Raw genomic sequence first — 8882 nt, forward strand, 5'->3', positions numbered from 1 at the left:
ACTCCTTTCGTTGCAAATGTCGTCAAAAGATGATAGCCTTTCTAGGCATTTGCAAGGAAATGCCCCCCTTTGCTTTTCCGCTCACCTCTAATGCTGTTCTTGTTCCATCACGCTCATCCCGAGGTAAGCACACTAAATGTTTGCTCAAGGCGATTTGAATTTACCGCGTTCCACTGCTACAGGCCGAGTTCCTCGATGCCAGCGCAACAGTACGGCGGAGACGCGCGTCAATCGCGACGGCCGACTTCAAGGTTTATAGAATCGCATTGCCGTGCTCCACGCGTGTTCCAAGAAGAACGTGTAACCTAGCTTGTGGAACCTTTCGTTGCTGTTGCCGCGAGATTTCTCATATGCCACCACGAGGTGGCCCGGCCAACAGCAGGTGGCGGTTTTCTACAGTAGATGTAGAATATCATTTGCTATGAAAAAACCATGCATCTATGAATTTTTAAATAAAGGAACACTGTAAATATTCCTTGTGAATTAATTTCCGGTCTGATATTTGCGTAATGTCTTGTTCATGTTCAACAAAGTTGACAAGTAGGAACATATAAACCGGGCTTACACGCTGACGTTTGGTTTTGAGTATATAAGACTATTGAGCAGTATACATTTTACTTTGGCCGGGTGGCTGATTCGAGTCACAGACAGACATACAGACAGACCAAAATTTCTGGGTTTAAGTAGCCCAAAAATGACTCGTTTTTAGAAACCTCCGGCGCGAAGCGCTCGTCAGTATACACACTAAACTTTTTTACGCCCTTTTGGCCAAAAAAGGTGTAAAATAATTGAAAAAAGGGTGTTGGGAGGCCCTCACACCCTTTTTCTTGAATCTCCACACCCTTTTTCGTAGCTCTCCACCCTTTTTGCGTGAAAAAAAGGGTGTTGACCAACCTCAACACCCTGTTTTTAGGAAGGGTGTTGAAAGGGTGTGGGAAAGGTGTTCAGTTCTTCATTGATTGAGGCCATGCATGCAATATAATTTCAAAAAGACATCCCATTGCACCATCCTCCCAACCTCGTCAAAAATTTTCAAAAGAAAAAAAAAAAGCTGCCAAATTCAATAAAAAGCATCGGCAGCACTGACGTTGAAACAGGAAAAAATATCAGCCCTTGCTTGTTACGACTTCGACAGAATAACACTCCCCCTCCCACTTTTTGTTTTCTACAGCCTTGCACGGAGCACAGCACAGCCTTGAACTGTGACATCTGTATCATCATTCCGTCGTTCCCTGTTCCTCTCCTGCCCCACCAGCACAATCATAGCCCTCTCTGACAACAGTCATTCTCGTCACTCAGTGGAGTTATAACGTACTAGCAATCACAATTTTATTCCATTCTTATTGTTAGCGACCGTAAATATTGTGTACAAATGCAATAAACAGACCACATAGTTTCTCCTGCAGAAACAACGTTGGAGAACAAGGCAGATATCAAAAGAAAACAAAAGTTGGGGAGGTAGGGGCATGAAATCGGGCGCTAAATAAACAGACGCCAAATAATAATACGATTACTTACACTAGAACACTGCCAAATTTCATTGCGCAGTGTTATCTTACTATCTGCTGCTTTTTTTAACGTTCAAATCGAGCGCCAAAAGCTTCAGTTCGCGTTTTGTGTTTGTAAACTTTAAATATCTAAGCTTCTTTATTATAATACACACAATAAATAATAAACCTAAAGATTATGTTATATTCAGTAAAAGAGGCAATTATTTATTGTTGTCGTTTTAATTTGTTTACGCAACTCCCTGCCAACGGCCGATTCCCTGAGTACGGCGCGCGGCGGCGTGGCCGGATTCCGGAACAGATACCCCGTGACCCGTCTTACGTGTTTACAGTGGTGTGCGGTTAAACAAGCGCAGTTATTATGATTAATTGGGCACCTCGTCGTCTTCGGTTGTGTCTGTCGTGTTCGACTTCGCGATGGAGTATTTGAGAACAACTTTGCCACCTGAAGACGGCTAATTTCGTTGGCGCTTGCCTCTGAACGTCGCTCGCTCTTCTGCGTCGGCTCCTCTCGGTAAGCTGTCTCGTCACATTTGCCGCCTTTCTTGTCACTGGATGTCGTTTGTAGCTGTCATCGCCGCTTTAAGAATTCGTTAACAGGAGCACGCGTGTGTGAATTGTTTAACTGAACTGGCGAGGTTGAACCTAGAGGGCTCGTCTCTAGAAAGGCGATGTGCGAAAGATTGTGGTGCTTGCATTGAGCGCTAAACACACTGGCGCTCAGTAACGCCGTGGCGCTCAGTAACTCAGTAACGTTTCCCATTCCGCAGCACTATATTTGAACAGCTTCAGAGTTCACCACTGCGAACCACGTCTTACGCGTAGTTTATCAGAACACGGGCGGCTACTCCTCTAAACTGTGCTGCGCAGCGTTTTCGGCTTCGTTGATCACCGCAGTCGTTTGTGCCGTGTTGGGAATTGCGAGGGAGAATCGTTTGCGAGCGAATGTGCGCGCCTCGCAAGCTTCGTTGCGTTTGCGGCGAGCCACCTCACCATGTGTACGGTGCCGCGGTACGCGGGCAGTGATTTTGGCTGAATGTTGTGTTGCCCGAGACGTAACATTCGTGCACCTAATCATTTCCATTCTTGCATGTGTGGTAATCATGTGTCATCCCGTTTTAGACCTCTGGACGGTCTGAGCACATCACGTCCCTCCATTCAACCGGACAAGAGCCACAAGCATTGTCAACAGTGTTTGGCCGCCAGAACGTAAGTTTTCAAACACAGTTTTGGTAGCACAGTGGGCTATCATACTTGAATATTGTTCGATCACTTGCATGTACAAGTTCTCTCCCCCGTAACAATTATTGGTGTTTCATGCATAACCTAACATGTAGGCGCTCAATGGCAACCTTTATTGTTAATTTCGGAAAACTCAGTTTCACCCAAAATCATAATGTGGGCGTAGCAGTTAATCACCATGTATACGAACTTCCTGGTGTTAGTCATGTTTACGGTGAAGCCACATTTCTTAGGTGGTGACACAAAAATGTTATTACCTTTGTAGTTTAGTCTTCGATAAAGCCTTACCAGTTCTGTTTTCAGCTATTTTTTGGATGTTTATCATGTGAATTGACAGTCCTTGCAGTCCACTTTTTCAAATAGTTATGTAACTGCCTGTACCATTTAAACATGCCTGATTGGGGTTCTGAAGGCTGCGATTTACGCACGCTAGTGCTGTACCGCCAATAAACAAACATCCTTCCACAAAGAAAAAGATTTGAAAAATGTAAAGTATCCGCAGCATTATTCTTAACTGGAACATGCTAATTGTTAGGCCTGGGGCTTTTCCTGAAAGCACTGTGGATGTTATGAGAGAGGAAAACCACTCAAACACATCTGCCAAGGCCGTTGCTGCTCCAAGATGCGTGCAAGCATTGAGTCTTCTGAGCAATACATTACACCCTTTTTTTTAAACAACCGACGTGCATGCTGAACGTACTCCTGATTGGGCGTTTGCCAGGCGCAAGGAATTTTTTTTCGGGGGGGGGGAGCCGTGGTCGACCAAAAGATGGGACGGGGAAATATGTAGGCAAGGCATCTTGCGCGTTGTTTTGCAAACGATGCTTGAAATAACTGACTTTAACATGCGATTTGTGTATGCTCAACGCTAACTGTAAAGCCCACCTTAAAGGAGCCATGAAGAGAAAATGCAAGTTGGTTTTATTCGAAAGATTTCGTGTTTTATAGTGCCCCCAGCGCTTGTCTGGATACAAACGGTGCTTTATTCACTGAGAAATTAAACAATTTAGGTTAAAATTTTGATTTTCCCGCTCAATCGTGCGTTTTCGTGGTCCCAAATGACATCACAGGAACCGACCGCTCTGCAGCCTAGAGTACCTTCATTCACGCATCCGCCGTACAGGGCAGAGACACGTATACGCTGGCGCCGCCATTTTCGGTTGCTCGCTCGCCGCCGAAGCAAGTCATTGTGTCAAAACCGCGCTAAAATTATCGCCGCAACGCGGTTTACTGAAGAAGTTTGAATCATATTGTCTGTTTCGCGTTGCTAGGTCTCGTGGGAAACGAAAAGAATAACGCGTTGAGCCTGTTGGCCCAATTGCGGCGGCACGGGACCGTTCAAAGGTTGTCTCCACCCTGTACAGCGGTGTTGGTTTGTTCCCGCGTTTTTTTTACGTTCTGTAACCTAGATGGCGCCACCATACCGTGGCAAGCGTTTGGTTTGTTTTTGCCCGCATTTAAATCTGGCTTGTTTTTGTTCTGGGAGAAAATATTCGTTCCCTGAAACAGTGCTCGCTCGACAAATGGGGTCACGTAAGACACCGTTGCTTGCGTCAATCGGCCAGTGTCGTCTGAGACAACCCCAAGCCCCGTAGTGCTGTGCACAGCTAAACCAAGCATGCTGTGCGCAGTACGAACAGCAGAACGCATCAGTACTTCTATGTTTACATGTGCTTTCGTAACTTCCACTGTTTGTCCCATCATTCTTATTGCTTTGTAAAGAATGTGCCCTAAATTTAAGCGCAAATCGCTCATTCGTCTAGTTTGTAAGCTCTACCTAATTGGCGTCTGCTTCTGCCAGCCTCCGCCAATCGCAGAGCTTAGCTCATGTGACATTATAGGTTCCGTTGCGGGAAATGAGCTGGTGGGTCGTATGACCATTCCCGTTTTTCCTAATTATGTAGCTTATTTGAGCGAAGTTTACGTTAAAAGTGGTGTCAGTATGATTCTAACGAGACAATCTTTTGAATGAACCAAACTTGTGTTTTCTCTTCATGGCTCCTTTAAGGAGCTTAGATGGTGATGATAATTAGGATCACCTAAATTCCCGTTCGCTGGTCTATGGGCAGACCACGGGCGAATCATTCGTCCGCAGAGCAGGTGGTTAGGCGGACCCGCGCTCGTGAGCGTGATCATGAGTGCGCTCGTGAGTGGCGCGCGGTCCCCGAAGTTCGTCGGGAGGAAGTGGAGGCCAACACTGAATGTTTGCTATCAAGATTCTCGTGTTTTAGATTTTCCTTTAGAAAAGGGACTATTAAGTTTTCTTGTCAGCTATGAAGTACAGTCGAGCACGATTTGAAGGTTATCGCGCCAGCATCGAGCGGCCAAGCGTGCCACGAGCCCACGGTTTCGTTTCGGAACCATGAAAATCGAGATTTCGCACTCTTCGCTCCCTTGTTGGCTGTTCCATGATACAACAATGGCCCGCACGACTGACTTGCCACCCTTTGGGTTTCAAGCTGTACATTCGTTGTTATCAACCACAGACTTGGACTTTGTTGCCCTTTATTACGCCGACGATAACGAAACTTGCATGGAATATTTGCTAAAGCTGGTGTTCTTTCTGCTTCGTTTGAAAGAGTAGCTTTCCCGCGACAACCATCGAATCGCAGTGGACTGTACATGCGGCGCATTCGTATATTATGGCGGTGAAGCTAGCAAACGTGCGTCTTCGTCCTTAAGTAATCGCCTTTTGTTATTTTTTGTGCTAGTAACGTGAGTAGTACACTTGCGCTAAGCAGAACACCTTATTGCACTGCTGTTGAATGTTGAGCTTGTTGCACGTTTCTTAAATTTCATTATATTTCTATCTGTTAAATCGAAACAGACATGGCTTCAGTAAAATTCCGGTTAAGCAAATACAGAATGCTGATTCTAACCAAGAGGGAGGTCAAGGAAACAGTGGAATAGTGCCAAAAAAACAAAGCTCCGCAATAAGGAGAATTGTGTAGTTTTGTTGATGTGGAGGAAATACAACATGGGGAGAGCAATGCTTTTTATGCAGCAGAAATTATGGATCTGCAATAGTCAATGAAATGCGATGTCAGTAGAAAAATAAACATATCAAGGATTGATAGTTGACTGAACAAAATACAGCGACATGCTCTGTCATGTGATTATACTTTGTACCAGTGTAAAGACAAGGAATGACACGCTCCCGACCACATGTAAGCCTATATGCGGCTTTTCCTGCTGTTCTGCCATTCCCCGGCCGTGCTGTTCCGCCATTGAAACAGTGGGGCTGTTTTGATCGGCTCGCGGCAGGTTCCCGGTGCTTGTCGGTGTATCCGGCGCGAAATGCAGCCGGGCTGTATATATTGACAGGTACAGCATCTGGAGCGGGCGCAGGGATCAGACGTTGACATAGCCCTTGTTTTCAGCTTTATGTGAGCAAGAATGTCCTTAAAACTGCAGGTAACTTCAGGCGGTTTTTCAGGCTGCCTAAACCGCACCCCAGCCTTGGCATAAAACATTATGAAGAAGGGGGGGGGGGGGGAGCACCTGGACCCCCCCCGGCTACGCCCTTGGCGTGTGCTTATTCTTTCTTGCATCCACCGCATTCGAGTCGTCACGTTGAATTGGGAATGCTGGAATCCAGCATATGCTGGCAAGATACGAGAGCTTGAACACAACCCACTTGCCCGCAATGAGTTTTCAAAGATCTCCACCACCTGAAGGTACTGAAGTGAGGTGTAAGCATTGCCTGAAAACCATTCCAGATAAGGGTACGAAATCATAGTTATGGGCCTTTCTCGCCCATTTACGTGTTTTGAACAAAAAAAGTGCCATTTAAAGGTAACACGTCGTTCCCTGCCGATTTCTGATGCCTGATTAAGTTTGTGGGCATAAATGTAGCAGCTTTCTCACATGTCTAACGTGTATGCGGGCTTGTTAGGAGTGAAGTAGGTAAAAATTGTAAGGTTTGATTGTAGTTGTGTATAGATTACCTACATTGTTTTCATTCCTAGAAAAGAAAAATTGAGGTAACCTGCCAATTGTTCTGCATTGCTGCATTTTATTATGCTTGTATGATTCGTAGAACCTGCAGGAGTTCAGCTGCTTGTTAAAGGAAAAATGAACAATGGTACAAAAAGAAGAGCATCTACTAAATAAAAATCTTCACAATCGCAGGATGCCAACGGTCCACCTACCAACTTGCGTCCTCCATTGTTTCTGCTGGCTGGAGCGGCGCATGGAGCATTTTTCAGCTTCTCGAAGTTTGTGATCAAGCGGTGCCCCAAGTGAAGGACGCCGCAGACGGATCTTCTGTTTTAATGCCACAATTTCATGTGCTGAGCACTTACTCGTAAGGCATTTTAAATATTCATCATCCCAGAGGGTATGTTACCTTCGTCTTGGGTGGAATGTGGCTGCAATCAGGTTATTTGTGACAGAAACAAGTGAACCACGTGGGGAGAGTCATTGAGGCCTTGTTGATTGCGCATGCTTCTGAAATAACGTTTTCATTCAGCTGAATACTTTCTAAATATTACAATTTGTGAACAAAATATGATAAAAGTCATGATTAGTTGTACTACAGTGCAGGAAAGAAATGCCAGCACATGTTTTAAGAGCCTCTTATATTTCAGGTCATTGGCTGGTGAGCAATAAAAGAGAACTCAAAATTGTTTAAAGTGAAATCAAATATTTGTTGTCACCAGTGCATGACCCGTAGTAAAAGCTATCTGGTCTCCCAATTTCAAATGAGACAGGAAATGCCAAAAAAATAAGGAAATAAACAAGACAGCTTGCTACAATAAACCAATTCAAAGAATTGCTCAATGTCCATAAAGTGGTTGCTTGCTACAATAAACCAATTCAAAGAATTGCTCAATGTCTATAAAGTGGTGATTCAGGCGGGTTAGTTCGGTGTTGATGAAATACAAGCAGGCACTCGCCTGGTCAAAAACAAATAAACAAATAAAGACATTTTGGGGCCCCTACTGGTCCCTTGATCACAATGAAAGGGGGGTGAAAGGTCTCGATTATTTATAGGTTCGGTGGCGCAGAGTGCGCATGTGTATCTCGGGGAGATTACCCCGCGACCGGTTAATCGTGTTTTTAGTTGGTTGAATATGCACTGATTCTAAAAGTAGTGTCGACAGGCGCTTCTCTGATGCGATTATGCTTGCGGAATCCCAATTGACGTGGTCAGTAGCCAGGTGATGATCCGCCAAGGCATTTCAGCTTACATTGCCCTTTTTGACATCGTTCTGGTGCTATTGAATTCTTCTTTTAAAAATTTCCAGTGAACTATGTAGGATGCATCGCTATCCTTGCATGGAATTTTGTAGGCAACTCCGGGGAATCTTGATTTTTCTAAAGGGTCCTTCACGCATACCAGCTTCTGCTTAAGCCTGTTCGTTGGCACGTGTGCAGTTTTAACGCCATATGTGCCAAACACCCTTGCAAGAGCTTCACTGATGCCTTGCGTGTAGGGGACGGCAGCGCGTTTTTGCCTGTCTTCTTCAGGAACCCTTTCGGAGGAGGCAACTGAAGCCCGCAATTGTTGCGTCCTCACAAGCTTTGAAGGGTAGCCGTTACTGCGAAGGTCCTTCCTTACCACGGCTAGCTCTTGCTTGCGCAGACCAGGCTCAGAGCAGATTCGTGATGCGCGTGAGAAGAGTGCAGCGGCGACGGAGCGTTTTTGGCCTATAGGATGCGCAGAGTCGAACCCCAGGTATCTACCCGTGTGGGTCGGCTTTCGATACACAGTGGTTGTAAATCCTTTGGCCGACCGTCTCACAAGTACGTCGAGGAAGGCGATCTGTCCATTATTTTCCTGTTCCATGGTGAACTGGTTGCTTGGAACACAAGAGTTTAGATGCTCAATTAAAGGCATTACGTCTCGGTGGTGGATCACGCAGAAACAGTCGTCTACGTAGCAGACAAAAATCTTGGGGCCGTCTTGTACAAGCATAGCGCAGAATTTTCTAGAGCCTCTAAGGCAATATTCGCACAGACTGCTGAAATGGAATCTCCCATCGCTGTTCCAAACTGCTGCTTGTAACATTATACGTTGAAAACAAAACGTGTTCTGCAGGCCAAATTCCAGGCAAAATTACGCGGTCCGGAGTTGCAAGGATCTACTCGAGAACGATGCATCTCTGCCTTCACGTTCGCAATTGAGAC

The 8882-nt window shown here is 45.4% G+C and overlaps 1 long non-coding RNA gene across 1 annotated transcript; it reads left to right on the forward strand.

The window, feature by feature from the left end:
* The first annotated feature begins 1452 nt into the window (after positions 1-1452).
* LOC144166317 (uncharacterized) lies at positions 1453-8094 on the forward strand. Its single transcript, XR_013321638.1, has 3 exons — positions 1453-2022; positions 2631-2717; positions 6882-8094. It is a non-coding gene; the product is annotated as an uncharacterized LOC144166317 (long non-coding RNA).
* Positions 8095-8882: the final 788 nt, after the last annotated feature.

This window comes from Haemaphysalis longicornis, unplaced genomic scaffold (genome assembly GCF_048455015.1).
Source record: "Haemaphysalis longicornis isolate Haplotype H1 unplaced genomic scaffold, Haemaphysalis longicornis Haplotype H1 scaffold_168, whole genome shotgun sequence".
NCBI lineage: Eukaryota > Metazoa > Arthropoda > Arachnida > Ixodida > Ixodidae > Haemaphysalis > Haemaphysalis longicornis.